At 40.1% G+C, this 19,525-nt stretch overlaps 1 long non-coding RNA gene across 1 annotated transcript in view; it reads left to right on the forward strand.

The window, feature by feature from the left end:
* Positions 1–11,386: 11,386 nt before the first annotated feature.
* Positions 11,387–19,525, forward strand: part of LOC146395015 (uncharacterized) — a 76,543-nt gene continuing 68,404 nt past the window's right edge. Inside the window, exons 1-5 of the long non-coding RNA XR_014834249.1 lie at positions 11,387–11,592; positions 12,327–12,422; positions 14,624–14,791; positions 17,348–17,588; positions 19,385–19,446. This is a non-coding gene — a long non-coding RNA (uncharacterized LOC146395015). The remainder of the gene's footprint in view (positions 11,593–12,326; positions 12,423–14,623; positions 14,792–17,347; positions 17,589–19,384; positions 19,447–19,525) is intronic.

A 19,525-nucleotide genomic window follows, 5' to 3' on the forward strand; every position in this document is an offset into this window, starting at 1 on the left:
TTTTCTCCAAATGATTTTAATACGGTTTGATTCTCTTTGCCTAGATTCAGTTTTCATTCTGGGTTGTGAAATGTTGGTATTCTAATTCTGTCATTCTTTCTGCACTTATCATTTAGAATTCTTTTATGGATTCTATCAATGGAATATGAATATATGTCTGTACATATAGTCTTCATTATAGTTTGAATATAAATTACAGGATAATTGCTTTCCATTTGTTTACCGGTTTTCAGAATGAATTGATTCCCTGGCATCTTCTAACGGTGAAAAGATTATTTTTGTTTCTTCAAAGTATTATGAACTCATGGATTTAAATGCATTCAATATGCTCCAGTTCACTGTAGTTATTATCCCTATTGATGGTTCAATTATCCCATTTTTGAGACAAGTGGAAGCCAATTCAAGTTGACTTGTGTCCTTTTGATATGACTCCAGTGATTTTCAATAATTTCATTACTTTGAAGATTGAGGTTTCAGGCTGATTTTGTACATTTGCTGGCACAGACCAGGAATCAGCCGTCTCTCCAAAGATCCCTTGTTCCTTTTATGGAAATTAGTATTCAGGGACTACGGGTTTTTACACACTTTCTTTATATCTCTTTTCTATTATACTGAAAATATAATATTGACGATTAACAACATTAAAACAATTACTTACTTTATCCTAATGTATATTATACATTATGATATCATATAATATATATGTATATGTATTAGATGTGTATCCATATATAGACATATGTGTGTATGTATACACATCCCTATGATACACATTTTGGTTTGGAATAACAATCTTAATAACATTAACACTATGATCACTAAAATCAGCTTAAATTTTGTTGTCTTTCATTCCACAGAATCTATTTCACAAGGGATGTACTATCAAATTATTGTGCTTTAAGATCACTTGAAATAATTTTTTCTCATTGGTAAAACCACCAACTCAATACAGAGCTCATTTTATTTGCGTCACCTTGCCTTTTATTACTTTGGCTTAATTTTGTTCATTTAATGCAAAGAATACACATGATTCCAAATCAGATCTACTAAATAAGCTGCATACAAAGTCTAGCTTCTATCTTTACCCCCTGCCCCAATCTGTTTTCTCCCTCTCCCTGCAGATAACCATTCTTAGCTTTATCCTTCCATTGCTGTTTGTTTCTTTGTTTGGCATGCCCACGACATGTGAAGTTCCCAGTCTAAGGATCAAACCTGTGATCTGGGCCACAGCAGTAACAACACGGGATCCTTAAACTACCATGCCACAAGAGAACACCTCCATCAGTTGTTTTTTGTTTGTTTGTTTGTTTGTCTTTTTGCCTTTTCTAGGGCCGCTCCCATGGCATATGAAAGTTCCCAGGCTAGGGGTCTAATCGGAGCTGTAGCCGCCAAGCCACCAGCTTTCCCCACAACCACAACAACTCGGGATCCGAGACATGTCTGCAACCTACACCACAGCTCATGGCAACGCCAGATCCTTAACCCATTGAGCGAGGCCGGGGATCAAACCCGCAGCCTCAGAGTTCCTAGTCGGATTCATTAGCCACTGAGCCAAGACAGGAACTCCCTCCATCAGTTTTTAAATGTAAGCTAACGTGGATGTAACATTTGCATCCTCCCATTTTTCAAGTAAAATGTAGCATAGTTTGCAAACTTGATTCCAGTGTTCTTTTCTTTAAATAAAAAATTCTCTGGGAGTTCATGGCTCAGTGGTTAACAAGCCCGACTAAGACCCATGAGGATGAGGATTCGATCCCTGGCCTCGCTCAGTGGGTTAAGGATCTGGCATTGCTGTGAGCTGTGGTATAGACTACAGATGCAGGTTGGATCCCACGTTGCTATGGCTGTGGTGTAGGTGGGCAGCAGTAGCTCTGATTCAACCCCTAGCCTGGGAACTTCCACATGCTACAAGTGCAGCCCTAAAAAGCAAGCAACAACAACAACAAACTCTAGAGGTCCCTTTATAGAGCTACTCAGGGAGCTCTCACATCTTTTTTATGCTGTATAGTCTCCAGTGTGCTGATCAACCAGGGCTTATTTCTCTGCTATTCTACATTTGGCTGATTTCTAGACTTTTACTATTAGAAACAGACCTGCAACAAATCATCTAGAACATATATCTTTTCATATTTTTACTAGAGTATTTTCTGAATAGATTGTTAACAATGGGATGACTAAGTTAAAGGGTAAGTGCATACGTTAATTTTGTAATTCACCAATAGTGAATGACAGTTTTGGCTTTCTCTCAGCCTTGCTGACAATGCATGCTGTCATGGTTTTGGATTTTTACCAGTGTGGTATGTGAGAAATGATATCTTAGTGAAATTTTAATTTACACATCTCTTATTCTGGGTGAGGCTGATTTTAATATTTATGGTGAAATACAAAAGGCCTAGAATAGCCAAAATATTTTGAAAGAGTACAAAAAAGGAGACTACAAGAATATGATTTTAAATCTTATTATAAAATTATACTATTAACAAAGTGTGCTGTTGGCATAAGGATAGAAATACATCCATGGTATAGGTCCTCTTTAAATTCTCTCTGCAATATTTTATTGTTTTCAGCAGGGCAATCTTACATGTCATTTGTAAGTATATTGAATTTTTGGCTATTATAAATGGTATTGTTTTTAATTGGCTTGATTTTTTAATTGGCTATTGCTAGTACATACAAATAAAATTAATTTTGTTTCTTGGAGTTTCCATCGTGGAGCAGTGGTTAACGAATCCGACTAGGAACCATGAGGTTGCGGGTTCGATGCCTGCCCTTGCTCAGTGGGTTAAGGATCCAGCGTTGCCGTAAGCTGTGGTGTAGGTCACAGACGTGGCTCGGATCCCACGTTGCTGTGGCTCTGGTTGAGGCTGGCGGCTACAGCTGCGATTAGACCCCTAGCCTGGGAACCTCCAAATGCTGTGGGAGCGGCCCAAGAAATGGCAAAAAGACAAAAAAAAAAAAAAAAATTGTTTCTTAACTTCTATCTTGTGAGCTTACTTTAGTTATTCTTATGGATTTATTTAAAATTTTCTGGAGTTCCTGTTGTGGCTCAGTGGTGAAGGAATCCAACTAGGAACCCTGAGGTTGCAGGTTCAATCCTTGGCCTCACTCAGTGGGTTAAGGATCTGGCATTGCTGTGAGCTGTGGTGTAGGTTGCAGACAGGTCTCAGATCCTGCATTACTGTGGCTCTGGTGTAGGCCGGCAGCTACAGCTCCGATTAGACCTCTAGCCTGGCAACCTCCATATGCCGCGGGAGTGGCCCTAGAAAAGGCAAAAAGACAAAATAAATAAAGAAATAAAATAAAATAAAAATAAAATTTTCGAAGTTCCCATCATGGCGCAGTGGAAACAAATCCAACTAGGACCCGTAAGGTTTTGGGTTCTATCCCTGGCCTTGCTCAGTGGGTTAAGGATCCGGCATTGCCGTGAGCTGTGGTATAGATGGCAGATGCGGTTTTGATCTGGCATTGCTGTGGCTCTTGTGTAGACCGGCAGCTACAGCTCCAATTTGACCCCTGGCCTGGGACTCTCCATATGCCCTGGGTGTGGACCTAAAAAGTCTAAATAAATAAATAAATATTTCTACACATGGAGTTCCCATCATGGCTCAGTAGTTAAGGAATCCGACTAGGAACCATGAGGTTGTGGGTTCCATCCCTTGCCTTGCTCAGTGGGTTAAGGATCCAGCCTTGCCCGAGAAGCCCTAGAAAAGGCAAAAAGACAAAAAAAAAAAAAAAAAAAAAAATTTTTTCTACATATATGATCATGTCATCTATGACTAAAGATTGTTGGTTTTTTGTTTTTTGTTTTTGTCTTTTTAGGGCCATACCCGCAGCATATGAAGGTTCCCAGACTAGGGGTCAAATCAGAGCTGTAGCCACCGGCCTATGCCACAGCCACAGCAATGCCAGATCCGAGCTTCATCTGCCACCTACACCACAGCTCATTGCAGTGCCAGATCCTTAACCCACTGAGCTAAAAATTGTTTTAATTATTTCTTTCTTCTGTGTGCTTCTTATTTCATCTTCATGCCTTATTGCACTAGCTAGGACTTCTAGTAAAATATTTAATAGAAGTGATGAGTGGGAGATTTTGCCTTATTTTTAAATTTAGGAAGAAAAGAAATCTTTCACCATTAAGTATATTAGCTGTAAGTTTTTTTTTTTTTTTTTTTTTTTTGCAGATGTCCTTGAAAAAAGACTGCCCTTTATTTCTAATTTGCTGAGAGGTGGTGTCTTATAGAGATGTTTAATGCTTTTTCCGTATGTATAGAGATGATCACGTGGTTTTATTCTAAGATAATAAATTACATTGATTTTCAAATGTTAAAGCAACCTGGCATTGCTATTATAAAACTCACTAGGTTATAATTTATCACCCTTTTTATATATTTCTGGACTTGCTATCCCAGTATTTTGTTAAGAATGTTCTATCTACATTGATGACAGATATAGGTTTGTAATTTTTCTTTTTTAAATATCTTTTAATATGTTTGTTTTATTATCAGAGTTATGTTGGCCTCATAAAACAAGTTTTGATATGTTCCCTCATCTGTTTTCTTAAAGCATTTAGGTAATATTAGTTTTATTTCTTCTTTAAATGTTTTAGAATTCATCCCTGAAGCCACCACAGCCTGGAGATTTTTCTGAAATACAGCTTTTAGTTATAGATTCAATTTCTCTAATAGAGATGGGACTATTGGCTTTTTCTATTTCACTTTGTTATTTTATGTAAGTTGTGCCTTTTTTCAAGGAAAATTTCCATTTTATCTAAGTTGTTAAATTTTTTGGCATTACCTTGTTCATTGTCTTTTTTTTTTTATCACCTTCTCAATACCTATAGATCTTGCGTTGATGTTCCTTTATCCTTAATATTAGTAATTTGTGTCTTCTTTCCTCATTGTCTTTATCAGTCTTGCCAATGTTTATAAATATTAGTAGTTTTTCAAAAACTCAGCTTATGGAATCATGATATTCTTTATTAATTAATTTCTGCCTTTATTTTAATTTTGATCATTGCTGGCTATCTTTAAATATATCAGACACATTTCAATACTCACATGTGTTGGAGTGACCTATTTATGTACAGAGACCATTCAGTTAGGAAATGAATTTCTATTTGTCAAAATTCACTGACTTTAAATAGAAGCTATTTAACTGTTGGACATAATTCCACTAAAGAAAAAAGCAAAATAAACCCTTTAGTAGAATAGGAAATACAGATAAAAATCTTAATATCATTTGAAAGTACTTATATTTTATTGTTAAACCTAAATGTTCTAAATTATTCAAGTTCAATCACCTGGACTGTAAAAAATATTAGTTTCATGGTATAGTACATAACCAATTGCTCATAGCCAAAATTTTTCAGAAAAAAATTTTGACTCGATGAGAAAAAAATCATAGAACTAAACTTTGATTGAGACACTAAAGAAAGTGGATCATAATGTACGTTTAATGGTGTGCCATGGTTAATTGGTATGTCAGGTTTTTGGTTTATTTAATAGGATTTCTTCCTCGATGATGAATTTGCCATTGATAACTCTGAATTCAAGACATAATATAGGTAAATGTTTTACAGAGAAATGGTACTCTATCTGTGTAATAGGTACAGGGCTTTAAAAACATTTTCTGATTTTTTTTTTTTTTTTCTAACTGTGAATCATTGTGTCTTCCTGCATCTTGGCCAAACAGAAAAGGGTTGGTTTGAGAAGGGTGAGGTCTGATGTAAAGAAGTTTCAGCAGGGGGAGAGAGAGTGGAAAAAAATATGTTCTCTGGTCCCTGAAACAGAAGAAAGTGAATGAAGGACAGGAAAGTAGTGAGACACTTGAATCCTGATGGCCTCTTCTTGTCTTAAGTCCCAGAGCATGCTAGGGGAAAGCCAAGGGCAGGGGGGCTTCCCACTTCCTGCCGGGGACTCTGGGAGGAGACCACTTCATGGTGTTGCCCTGCCCCGAAACAGTGGTGGTTTCCTCAGAGCAAAGGGCAGTACAGCAAATCCGGAAAAGGGAGGAACCAAGTATAAGCCTCTGAGCTGCAGTAAGTCCTCCTGCGTTCTCAGTAGTTTATTCTGCTATTAGGTGTCAAGGCTGAGATGCCAACCTGGGCATTCTAAATTCAGAAACTGAACAATTAACTAACTACCCAGCTGTGCATGGAAAGAAGGGGGATGGGAGAGAATTTCTGCTGTTTCCAAAGTGTAATGAGCCTTCTGAAAAGTACCAGTGCTGCTTTTTCCCACCTAAACTTAAAGGTCCTCCAAGCATGACCAGACTCCTGGAAAGGCTTATGTCCTGCCATCCAGCAAGGCACAGCTACACCTATATTAGGAGAAAGATGTATAGCCTTAAATATACTTACCATTAAATCAGAATGAAAATATATAACATAATAGTCTAAGGAAGACATTAGAAAAGCTATGATAAATCAACTTTTAAAAAGCAGGTGAGAAGAATTAATAAGGGTAAAAGCAGAAATTGACTAATTAGAAAACAAAAATTTTACAAGAAATCAATACATACTGGTTCTTTAAACATTTTTAAAGAACATGTTTAAAAAACATTCTTTAAAATGTCATCAAAACAAATTGCTGAAAATCAAGGCTATATCAAAATTAAGAAAATATAAATATGAAATCTGTGGAATAAGAAAGAAACTATATAAATACAAAGGGGTATTTTTTTTTAATTTAAGATCTAGGGAATGTTATGTATAACTATATGCTTAAACTCTGCAAATGTCATTGATATTGATGACCTTTTAGTAAAAATAAGAAACCAAATGAAAACAAGAAGAGGGAAAAAATTAGAACTGAACAATAATCATAGAAGAAAAAGATGCAGCTGTCAAAGCACCAAAGTTGCTGCCCACAGGGAGCCATTTCTTAGGCAAGTTTGTTCAGAGCTTAAAGAAAAAGTATGTGCTTGCTGTTTAGATCCCTTTTGATCTTATAAGCAGATATAAATCTTCCTTATTAATATTAAAAAGCTAACATAATCCTGATTCCTAACTCTAATAGAAATAACATGCAGAGGGTAAAAACAAAATATATTGTATGCTTATGTGTAAATGTTAACATTCAATCTCTGAATGAAATAGAAAATCTAACTCAGTGCTATAAATTTCAGAAATTCAATGATCAATATTATAATTTTAAATAAATTCATTAATTACTTGAGCATTTCTCAAATGTCTGGTGGAATCTAAGGCGAGGGGATAAGCTAAAGGGGAAAAGCTGAATTGAAATCTCCTGGCTGCAAGAGTTCTCAATGCCTTTAACTTGTTCCTATATAAGAAGGAGCAATTGTCTTCAGTCTTTCCAAATTTAGTTGATTATAAAATCTTTTTTAATGCCAGACATAATGTACTTTACAACTCAGTTTGAGAAATATTAAACAATGTCAAGAGATGAAAGGAAGGAAAGCAGGTGATCTTTTTGATGGTAAAACATCAAATGACAAAATTCAAAGTTTAGTTTGCTAAAATATTTTGGAAAACCAGAAATGGGAGTGTACCTCAATACTCAAAGCCAACATAAAATTTCACAATGATGAATTAGAGACATTCTTGCTAAAGTCAGAAAAAGAAAAAAAGATTTAGCACGCTTCTGTAACAATGCTTATATATTCACACCGGGGTACTGATGCAAGAAAAGAAATAACAGATGGAGATATGGGGAGGGAAAAATATTGTGTTAGTTCTCAGTGACTGGTTATCAGGAAAAGAACTCAAAAGAGCCAACCAGTAACTGCTGAAATCTAATTATGAGGAATTCACCAAAGAGGAGTTTCTGTTTCTCACAAGCAAGACGTCTAGAGCTAGACTGATTCTCCAGAAAGTCACCTGGGACCAGATGGTCTCTAATCGCCTGCCCCACCACCCTCACCAGGTGGATTTGCCCTCAGGGTAGGAAGATGGTTACCTCACTGGCTGATGGGATCTACCTCACATCCTAGGAACAAGGAAGAACAGTGAAGCAATGCCTAACAGTCAGGCCACCACTTCAGAAAATGTGAGCTGTCCCCAGAGCTTCAGCTGTTCTGCTCTCTGCCTCAAACAGCCAGCTGCGAGGAAATAGGGGTCCATTGCTCCCCCAAACTGGGTTCCATTAGTCCAAAAAAGAATGAGAAATGGTTATGAATAGTAATGATGGTGTCAGCCATGAGTAGCATTTTAAATGAAGGATGAAATGTGGAATTGGTGAGCACATGGGGTGGGAGCAGAAGACTAAATAAGAGTTCTACCTCACATAGTACATAAATATAAATTCCATATGGATAAAAAAGTATAATTTCCAGAATAAATCATGGCAAAGACCCATGCAAACATGCAGTGGGGGATGACTTTCTAAGCTCAACACCAAGAGCACAAAGACCTTAAAGGAAAAGATTGATGAATTCAGTTACTGAAATGTTGAAAACTTTTTTGCTTTAGCTTCCAGGCAACAAAATATACATGAACATAATTCAACAAAAAGTAGTACACTAGAAAAAATATTTTCAATGTATACTACAAAGAGTTCATCTCCTTTATATCAGATTTGTTAAGAAAAGGATTAATACAGTAAATGACAAAGGTTCTTCAACACACAGTTTGGAAGAGAAGAGAAAATTAACTAATTGATACATTAAAATATACTTAACTTTATGTATTAAGCAAAGGACTGCAAATTGACAATGAGTTTTACCTGTAAAATTGTCAACTATTTAAAAAAATGGATAATATCAGTGGCTGGGGAACAGACATAGATGTCTACTAGGAGAAAAGCTGGAATTGTTTTTCTGTGGGCAATATAACAGTAATAATACACAATATATTATAAACAGCAATATGTTAAATAACTTAAATGCTTTAGTCTATGGAAATTTTTAGAGATCCGTGAAAGGCTTAGCTATGAAATTTTTGTCATGATATTGTTATTACAGTGAAAATGTGAAGAAGCATAAATGTTCATAATAAGAAATTGGTTAAATAACTTTGTTTTACAAAAATCTTTATTCAGGAGTTCCCGTTATTGCGCAGTTGTTAACGAACCTGACTAGGAACCATGAGGTTTCAGGTTCAACCCCTGGCCTTGCTCAGTGGGTTAAGGCTCCGGCGTTGCCATGAGCTGTGGTGTAGGTCACAGATGAGGCTCGGATCCTGCATTGCTGTGGCTCTGGCGTAGGCCGGTGGCTGCAGCTCCAATTAGACCCCTAGCCTGGGATCCTCCATATGCTGCGGGAGCAGCCCTAGAAAAGGCAAAAAGACCAAAAAAAAAAAAAAAAAAAATCTTTATTCTGTCATTAGGTATACTGTACAATTATATTTAACTACACATGAAATTTTGTGATATAGAAGTATTCTCCTGCTATATTAAAAAGAAACATTAAAAAGAGATTAAGGGAGTTCCCATTGTGGCTCAGCAGTAACAAACCCTAAGAGTATCCATGAGGATGAGGGTTCAATCCCTGGCCTTGCTCAGTGGATTAAGGATCTGGTGTTGCCATTAGCTGTGGTGTACGTTGTAGACACGGTTCGGATCCTGCATTGCTGTGGCTGTGGCATAGGCCAGCAGCTGCAGCTCTGATTCGACTCCTGGCCTGGGAACTTCCATATGCTGCAAGTGCAGCCCTAAAAAGACAAAAACAAACCCCAAAAACAAAAAACAAAAAATCAAAAAGGGATTGACAAATAACAGAGACCAAAAGCAAGATAGACACAGAGAAAAGACTGAAATGACATGTTAAGTGTAGCTATATGCAGAAATTTTTAGTGTGTTTTATCTTGTATTTCAATTTTCTCTATTACAATTAACATGTACTATAACAACATAGAAGAGCAATGAAATGTATTGTCTCAATCATGAATAATATTACATCAAAGTTTCAGTGATGGTTATCTCAGGATCAGAGGACTGTGAAGGCTTTTCATTTATATTTTCATTTATAAACTTTTCTGTATTTCCCTAATGAACAGGCATAACTTCCGCCCTCCAAAGAAACAAATACTATTTTTTTAAAAAAGAAACAACACTGAGATACCCTCCATTGCCCTCATAATAGACTCCAAAACTCATTAGAAGGCATGTAGCTTTCTTCAGGATCTGGCCTCCCCTTACCCTGAGACACCTGTCTTAGTATGTTCTCCACCACAGTCCAAGCTGGACAGAACCCCTTCAGTTCTCTAAGCAGAGCTCACTCTCCTCTGGGCATTTTCTCCTGCCCACATGCCCCTTCTTGGCTTCTCACAGTTCCTTCTACTGGAAGCCTCATATCCCTTCACCTTCACCACTCAGTTTGGGGGGGCAGGTGCCTCTCGCATCCCTATAGCATTGCATTAATCACACTCCAATTTCTGTTTGCTTGTCTTTCCACAAGATTCTAAATTCTCTAGGATTCTTTTTTTTTTTTTTTTTTTTTTTTTGTCTGTTGTTGTTGCTATTTCTTGGGCCGCTCCCACGGCATATGGAGGTTCCCAGGCTAGGGGTTGAATCGGAGCTGTAGCCGCCGGCCTACGCCAGAGCCACAGCAACGCGGGATCCGAGCCGCGTCTGCAACCTACACCACAGCTCACGGCAACGCCGGATCGTTAACCCACTGAGCAAGGGCAGGGACCGAACCCGCAACCTCATGGTTCCTATTCGGATTCGTTAACCACTGTGCCACAACGGGAACTCCTAAATTCTCTAGGATTCTAAACTCCTATGAGGAAGCACTTAATGGGTGATCAATTGGTGTTGTCAGCAGTTCCCGTTATGGCTCAGCAGTTGACAAATCCAACTAGGATCCATGAGAATGCAGGTTCCATCCCTGGCCTCGCTCAGTGGGTTAAGGATCTGGCATTGCTGTGAGCTGAGATGTAGGTCACAGACGCCGCTCAGATCTGGCTTTGCTGTAGATGTGGCTGTGGCGTAGACCGGAAGCTGTAGCTCTGACTGGACCCCTAGCCTGGGAACCTCCAGACGCCTTGGATGCGGCCCTAAAAAGAAAAAAAAAATTAAATTTGTGGCTGTCAAAGGAGGTAACAAATGAGTAAGAGGATGAATGGAAGCAGCCTCTGTGTAGCAGATCCTACCACGGACATCTCATTTACCTTATTTCATTGCGTGCTAACCAAGATTTATAAGGTAGGGATTATTATGCCCCTTTTCCAGATTAGGAGACCAGGAATTTAGGAATCTGGATCACTCTCAGCAGCCCTGACTTGTAATAAGTGTTAATAATTTCAGACTAAAAGAGCACTCATAGTCTACAGCCATTTCTGTAAAGTCGAAACTAAGTGGAAAAAATGAGCTAATTATCTGGAAAATTACAACAAAAAGCACCTTACTATGAGGATGAGGTTGAGATTGGAAATAGAAAAAGGTTGTTTATTTTACTTTTTCTTTTTTGTCTTGAATTTTTTTAGATGGCTACATAGAGTGCCTGTATTCATCTGCATTGAAACCCCTTGAGAATTTTTATAGGTTGAACCAAGACAGAATAATGAAATGAACCCTTCAAGGCAGGAAGGCAGAAGCAGACATAAAAGATGATTTCTCTGTGTTGTTTGGCCTTTATGGGAAGAACCATGATGAGCTTCTAGAAAATGCATTATTGAGTTGATGTAATAAGGTGAGCTTGCTTTTCTTCTTTTCAAATAATGACTTGTTTTATATTAACCATGGTATGAAACATTGCCACTAAAGTTGTTTTTCAGCACAAGTGAACTGTATTTGATCTCATACCCTGACTTTTCCAACTATTTCAGTCAGTCTCATGTTTCGTCAGTGAAGCTTTATTCATGTCATCACTCCATTTCCAGTTCACCAGGGATTCAATGGATTCAAGAAATTTTTTTCTTTCCCAAATCACACTCTTTGTAACCTTTGGTTTCCAAGTGATTCTTGGTCAGTTCATGCTTATCTCCATATTTCATTTTCTTCTACAAAAACTAACACCCTTTAATTGTGCTACAGTTGAGAAAATAGATGTTTGCTGATAACTAAATATTTTGTTTTCTTTTTAAAAGGGCTGCCTCTACTTAATGTCTTCAAAATATTGCAATCCACAGCCCTATTCTCCTATTGTATATGCACATCTCAATTTTATGTAGAATTGTTATTGGAGCACCAGAAGAAACAAACTCAAGATCCAAATAAAAGGATTTTATTTAGACTATCAATTTAGAGGAGCAGGTTTAATGAGAGCTTGATGTAAAGTCTACAAATCCAAATTACACAAATATTTTGTTCCCCAGCTACATTTGATAACAATGTCTTTGTTGTCTGGTTAGCAATCAGTTGGCACTAACTCATAAATACACACTGAGCGCATATTCATCTTCTTCCTTTCCTCTTGTGTGCCAGGCACTGTGTGAGCCGTAGTCTCTGTTCTCTCAGAGCTCATGGTCTCAGAGGAAGACAGATGAAATCACACTGATGAGTGTATACTTAGAAGCCAAGGTGAGTGCGCTGAAGACAAGGAGCATGGTTGCAGGAGCATCTCTGGGGTGAGACAGCCAAGTGCTACACCTTCCAAACATCTAAACTCTGGCATCTGACAAGTCTGAAATTCCTGCTTTGCCTGCACTCACACTGAAACATTTTCCTTGCCAAACGCTTGAGGCAAGAAACTTGATAGATGATCTGACCCAGCCTGAATTTTAAAATTCACTTGGAAAGTCTTCTGTTTCTGCTGTTGACACTGCAGCACACCTCATTTTCAGATATGAAATGAGAAATTTCATCTAGGTGGCTGCCCACTTACCAAGGCCTCATTCAGAATGTATATGACCCAAAGTGTTTGAGCAGCCACAGCAAAGATGTACGTGGGACAAGCACTGGGGTTAAATGCATTGTCACAATGGCCAGGCAACATGGTAGCTTTTGTCAGCACCCATGGTGTTGCCTGGACAACTCTGTTTTGCTTCACCACTGCTCACAGATAGACTTCACAAATAGACTCCCTTTGCACCCCACCCCCCCCCATATACATACCTTCACATCAAATGCATACACTTAATTAGAAACATTAGGGAAAGGGAAGGTGCCTGAGTCCATCCAGGACAACTTAAAGGCAGGGAAGGAATTGAATGAGTAGAGTGAAAAACTGACTTTTTAGCAAATGAACAGGGTCAAGGTAGACATGGTACCTGGGAATGATTGACTGGATTCCGGGCTCATTGAGTTCATGTCAGGTGCCTAATAACTTCATAGGGGGTAAGCATTATCTTACCAAACTGCAGAAAAGCACAACTCAGAAAGTTAAGTCTATCCACAGAGAAGAGAGGAGGTGGGGGGAGGGACAGCCCCGTCCTTAGAGTTGTTTCATTTCTCTTTAAATGTTCAAAATTTCAGATTTGAAGCCAAGTCTTTCTGACCTCAAAGGTCGCATTTTCTGTGAAAGTGTAAGCATACAACAAAATTCCCATTTCTAAAAGTCAGCCCTCCACATAAACTCAGTCCATGCTGATTTCAAAAAGCAGAAGAAATTTTAATAGTTCCCTATGACACCATGAAAACACCCAAACTCCCAGAAAGGCTTTCATAGCCTCCCACCAAACAGGTCCAGACTATTGGTCTAATCTCAACTCACTTTCCACTTCCAGGAACGGCTCTAGCTGCAGCATTTCACGTTGTCAGCCGTCTCGCTTGGGAGCTCCCTTTCCCACTCACCAAAGTCCTTTGTGTTCCTCGTGTCCCTGCTCCTACCATACTACCTACTGCAGGAGGGCTTCCCAATGCCTCTCCCAATTCTTGTCACACCCTCTGGACTTCTGTACCCTGTCTCATGTCCGAGGTCATCTTCACCAATCTGTTCATCTCCCCACAGACCCAGCACAATGCAGGGAACAGAACTGGTTCCCAATTAATACTGATTTCATTGAATTTAAAGATAATGGATCTGTAACTTTATTTGCAGCTAACCTTAATATATCCTCTTAATGTTTCTCCTGGAAGATGGGAAAATCACATTTCAACAGTCTAACACAAAATTCAAAGGCAGCAAACCCAGTGTGGCCATCTTATAAGGAGCACCTGTTACTACTGGAGCCAGATTTAGACCTTGCCTGCCCATCCAGATTTTGTGTTTATGTGAGACCCAATTTGGATGATGAAACGATGTTGGGCAGAAAAAGTATCATTGATTTTGTCTCTTGCACCTCAGCTCTGCAGCTGTGCCTGGGTGCTGCCATATCCAGTGCAGCAATAACCAGAAGCCCTGGGTGTTTTGAGGTCAGCTATGGGTTTCAGAGGCACATTACAGGGCCCTCAGTGGTTGCTATGGGAGATGCACCTGCTTAAATGCCATTTGAACTTGCAGTTTCTCAACAAATATCTTCATACTGGCTGGAACAACAGCTCCAGCAGACCCCTGGGGGCTGTCTGCACTGCCTTCAGGTTCACGGCTAGCAGACTTGCTCTGCAGGACTCTAGAAATGCGGTGCCTGTGTCTTCCTTAATTCTTTAATTGGCACAAAGGAGATTCCATCCTCCTGAGAAGGCTGCAGGGAGACAGCAGTGTGGTAAGGAAAGCCTTCCAACCATTGAAATGATACCCGTTTATTCCATGAGCACTTACAGCCAAGTGGAAAAAAACATAAAATTACAAAATAGTTTATGTCCTCCTCCTTATTCATTATTGCCAACATTATTCTTTACAGCCGCATGCTGTTTTCCTTTAAGAGACCACCAAAGGACGTCTCAGATGTTGTTGGAGACAAACATCCCTAACAAAAGAAGAAAAAACTGCTGAGTGGCATATCCTGTCCCTGCTTCAACAGCCTTCCCCAAGTTCAGCATCATTTGAACACAAGGAAGGAAAAAAAATGGTAAAGAGAGGAGGTTGGTTGGACAGACAGATTTAAAGGTCAGATGGAGAGCCAGAAAGAGAAGAGATAGACTCAGGGAGGGAAAGCTCTGTCCAAGACCGCCTCCCCCCAGATGACTGCCTGGGATCCCTCTGGGTTCAATAACCTCCCAGACCTTTATCCCCACCAAATCCTACTCCCTCGGTCCCCCTGCCACACTTTTTGCACTCTTTCCTCCCTCAGAGCACATCGGTCCTTTAAGACGCCAGTGTTCCCACGTTGGACTCGGCTTGGGATAGCAGTAACAAGGGGATGCTTGACAGAGTAACAGTAAGAAACAAACTCAAGAACAGAGAACCTGAGAAAATAGCCATGGGGAAAAGAAAAGGCAGAGAGAAAGAAGAAAGGGCGCAGAGAGAGAGAGTGCATTAAGGCCATTGCCTAGTGGGTAGGAAATTGGCACCCTTCCACATTTCTCCTAGGCAGTCCTTGCTCTGATTTCCTGCACCTTCCAAATCCTCCCATCAGTCTCCCCTTATGTTTGCTCTATACCCAACATGGACCAAATATGGAATGTGGCCCCTTCTTCCTTGATTCCCACAAAACCCCCTACACATCCCTATACATACACACAAGGCAGGTCTGTGCAATCACTTTGACCAAAGATCCTGGGGCAATGGTTGGGGGTGGGACTTACATTACAGAATATCAAAGGACATAAATGAAAATGGAATATTTTAAAATCAGACTTATAGGCACTGTTCTCCTTTATTGTCTTAAAATGAGTAATGCACTTTAGCATCTTACTCTTGAATTAATAGTTTCAGTAAAGTAAGACACCCGAAGGGTGGCCAGTTTCTAAAAGTTTCTACAAGTCCCCGGCCAGTCCTACCATTAAGGGGGACGGCTTAAGGTTTTTTGGTTGCTTCTTTTCTCCTTAAGGCTCAGCCTCCTGTCACGTGCTCAGCTGACTCCCTTTCCTCCTCTACTCTCTCCCTCTCTCTGTCCACACAAACTCTGAATTCAACTCAATTTCTCCTGCAAAACTACTCAGTTCCCTTTTATATTCTGTCTCCTGCTTCCAAACCCTGTGTTTCAGGGAAAGCTGCGTTCACTAGAGCCACAGATCTGTTAATTCATTTAGTTAAGCAAAAAATCATTTGTCCCCTGAGAGCAATTATGCTAGCAGAGTGCGGAAGCAGAGATGCAGTGTTTGTTTAAATAGCAATCAGAAAAAATTTTGCTACCCTGAACTGTGGCTTCACCAAAGAACCCTATTCAAAATGTGGCAAACACTCAGGGGCAATTGGTATGGAAACTTTGTCTGTGAAGCCTGCTGCAGAAAGGCAGTCCTATTTCAAATGAGCTATAAGAATGCTACTGTCATCATATCTTCCTGGGTCACTAACCTGGGAGAGGACAAGTGAGACAATGTGAAGAAATCCACCCTACCCCCTTTGCCCAGCCCAGACATCTGCCCAACTATCACTGGTGTTCCTGACTCAGCCCTCCAACCAGAAGCTCTATTCAGTCTCTTAGATTCTGCTCAGACTGTTCTGACCTCTCACCTCCTTTATGGGAGTTGAGAACAGAGAACTACTTTGTTCTTCCTAGGCCAGGAGCCCCAGCCTATTCTAGATCTATCCTGATTTGGAAAATCTGCTTCGCCTGAATTGTCCCCACTCTGTCTAACCTGTTTGGCTTCGTATGAGCAGGATTCAATGAGCTTTACCATCCTGGCACTTTTGCCAGTCCCAGTGTGCATGGGCCATGTGAAAGCCTTGAGGACCAGCATCCCTTCCTGGGCATTTCTTCCTCCAACCTCCCAACTCCCACAAGATGTTTCTTCCCAGAGGCTTATTCCAATTCTCCACTTTCAGTGGATTGTACTCTCTTCCTCACTTCTGGAACTCTGGGCCATCAGAAAGAACCTTGGAAATATTACTGGTCTAAGAACAGCCAAAGGCCTCCTTACTCGAGAAACACCACACTGGAGTCATTTGCTTGTATTAAAATGAAAGCTTTGGGACAATAAGAGATGGAAACTTAGCACCTGCACTCCTGGATAAAGGGGGGCTTCTTCACCTGGAGATCTGCAGGGAACCCCAGTTAGTGGTCCACAGTCCTCAAAGCAGCCAAAACTCTGTGAGTGACCCTTCCCAGGGCAGGGTAACCATCTCCACCCTCTTGCTATTTCATTCAGCCCAAAAGGTGTGATCATAACTTAATCTTACCAGATTTGGGGCACTGGGAGATAAATATCATCCTAATTTTGGTAGAAACATAAAAGCAAATAAGCATGATGTATAAACAAATGGGCTTTTAGCCTAGGGTTTGCAAAATTTCGTTCTCTTCTGCATTGTAATTGTGATTGTCTACAGAGAGGTATTTAGAAAGCCTTGTTCTTTTCCTTAAAATTTACAACTAGTAGCCACAGCCTATTAATCCTATCTGCTTCTCATAATTTGGAAATGCCAAATACAGGGGTCTCCTGTAACAGCTACATGCCAGCAAGTGGTACTGTTCTAAGAAAAAATATCTGTCTTCCTTAAGGACCCTACTCTGGTTCTCTTACAGATGAACTCCCACATTCTGCCTCAGTGACTAGTCCAGTGTTGGCAACATCTTCATCCTGGGCAACAGAGTCCCTTCCCATGGAATAGTGTAACTTGAGCTTGGGAGGGACAGCACTTTCTGCTCTGGAGGTAAGATCAGGAAAACATGAATCCAGAGCCATCAGCTGCCCCAGGCCTATTGCATGACCCAAGCCCAACTGCAAGAGGAGAGAAAGGACCTGGCACAAACAAGAGAAACAGAGGTGAGTGACATTGAGGGGGCCCAAGGTTCCAGTGTCAGAAGTCCTGTGAAGTGTCCTGGGTATAGCCTCCCCAAGTCTCTGCTTTGAGGTTGTATGTTTTCTGATGTCGGTCTTGACTTTCTGAACTACCCTGTCTCTCTAATAAATCTTTTTATGCTTGGATGAATCTAGTTGGTTTTCTCATACCTGGAACTCAAAGAAACCTATCTTCCAAGTGGCCTATAATTTATTTAACTTGCACATAATTCCTGTGCAGCAGGAATTGTATTATGCCGTGAGGAAATGCACGTTAATGGCCTCTCTCCTTACAGCACTTACTCACCATCCAGGGGAAGAGTCAGCTGGGTAGCACTCCTTTCTCGGATTCCTTGATTCACCACCCTGGGTACCAATGACCCTGTCTGGGAATCCTCTAGCACACTCTCTCACAGCAGCAGCAGCCCCTTTTCCCTTACATAACCCTACTATTAGTGCAACCATAAAGACCCTCCCAATCTTTGCAATGGAGTAAATGAAATACAGTAGTAACAGTGCTATTTTATGGTTTTCAAAGCCCTTTCAGATGAATTATCTCAAATGCCAAGAATATCCAGTCCCTGGGATCTTTCATAGAGAGTTGATGTTTATCAAGCATCACAGCCAAATAAAAACATCCTGTAAGACCTTCCGCTTCCTTCCTTTTTCTTATCTAATCTTAATCTGGCTTTCTCAGAAGGCTTTCTTGGGGGAAGAATGGGCTAAAGGCTGGAAGCAGAGAAGGATGATAAAAGTATTTGATTAATCTTGTTGCATTTCCTGAAAATAATATTAATTGGTTTCTGTTAAGGATGAATCTCAGGGCCTCAGGTATAACAACCTGATCCTCCAGTGGGGACCCAGGAACCAAAGTTCACCATCTGCAAAGTTGAGGCCTCGACACCTCATTTGCTCTTTCCTTCGAGTTTTATTGCATGCCAGTTATGTACCAAGCATCGTCGACTGTCCCCAGTCTCAGAAGCTTACAGCCTAGTGCAGTGGTTATCAAACTGACTTGTACCCTAGAATCACCAGGAGAACAGATACCTAAAACCTACTCCCAGAGATTGTGATTTCCTTAGTCTGGGGTGTGATCTGGACGTCTGGAGTTTTTAAGTGTCCCCAGGTGATTCTAAACATGCAACCAAGGCAGAGAACCACTAGTCTAGGAGGAGAGACAAATGAATAAGCAGGAAATTACTAAAAAGAGTTTTAAACACATGGTGAAATGCAACCATGAGGCCCTCTCCACCCAGGTTGGAGAACCCTGAGAGGCTTCCCCAAGGAGGCAGCTGAGACCTAAGGGACCATGAGGGTTGGCCTGGGGGTGATGCTCAGGGAGATGGGAGAAGAGTATTCTGAGCAAAAAGAACAGCAAACGTCGTAAGAAAGTACCCTGAAGAGAGAGTGAGAGGCTGGTGTGTTGGGAGAACAAAAATGTTAAACATTTAGGAAGTGATAAAAATTAAGCTTGAAGAGGCAAGCAAAGATCAAAACACAAAAATGGAAATTTTGAGATGTAATTCAGATGGCAATGGGGACACATTGTAAAGTGCACAGTGGGAGAATGAAAGGATTGGCTGTGTTAGAGACAGAATCCTTTCTAAAGTCTCACTGGTCAGAATGACTCTAATGGCCACACCTATAAATCGGACTGGCCTGGTCATAGCATGGTGAATACGGATTTTTAATTGTGTTAATGATTTATCCTTTATTAAAAAAATCTTGTCTATACCTAGTCATTGTGTGTGATAAATTTATAAGCTTCTTTTTCTCCCCAGGAGATCAAAGCAGCTGCATCATCTCATTAACCTTCACTCAGCACCACGGAGGAGATGGCGAGGTAAATGATAACATATTAGAGAAAATTTTAAACACTTAAAGTTTCAGAGACTTGCCAAAAACTCACTGTGATAAGCTGA

This window comes from Sus scrofa, chromosome 18 (genome assembly GCF_054392235.1).
Source record: "Sus scrofa isolate SSC_HxYL_T2T_F1_AM1 chromosome 18, Sscrofa_HxYL_maternal_Yorkshire_Landrace_v2.0, whole genome shotgun sequence".
Classification (NCBI taxonomy): Eukaryota; Metazoa; Chordata; class Mammalia; order Artiodactyla; family Suidae; genus Sus; species Sus scrofa.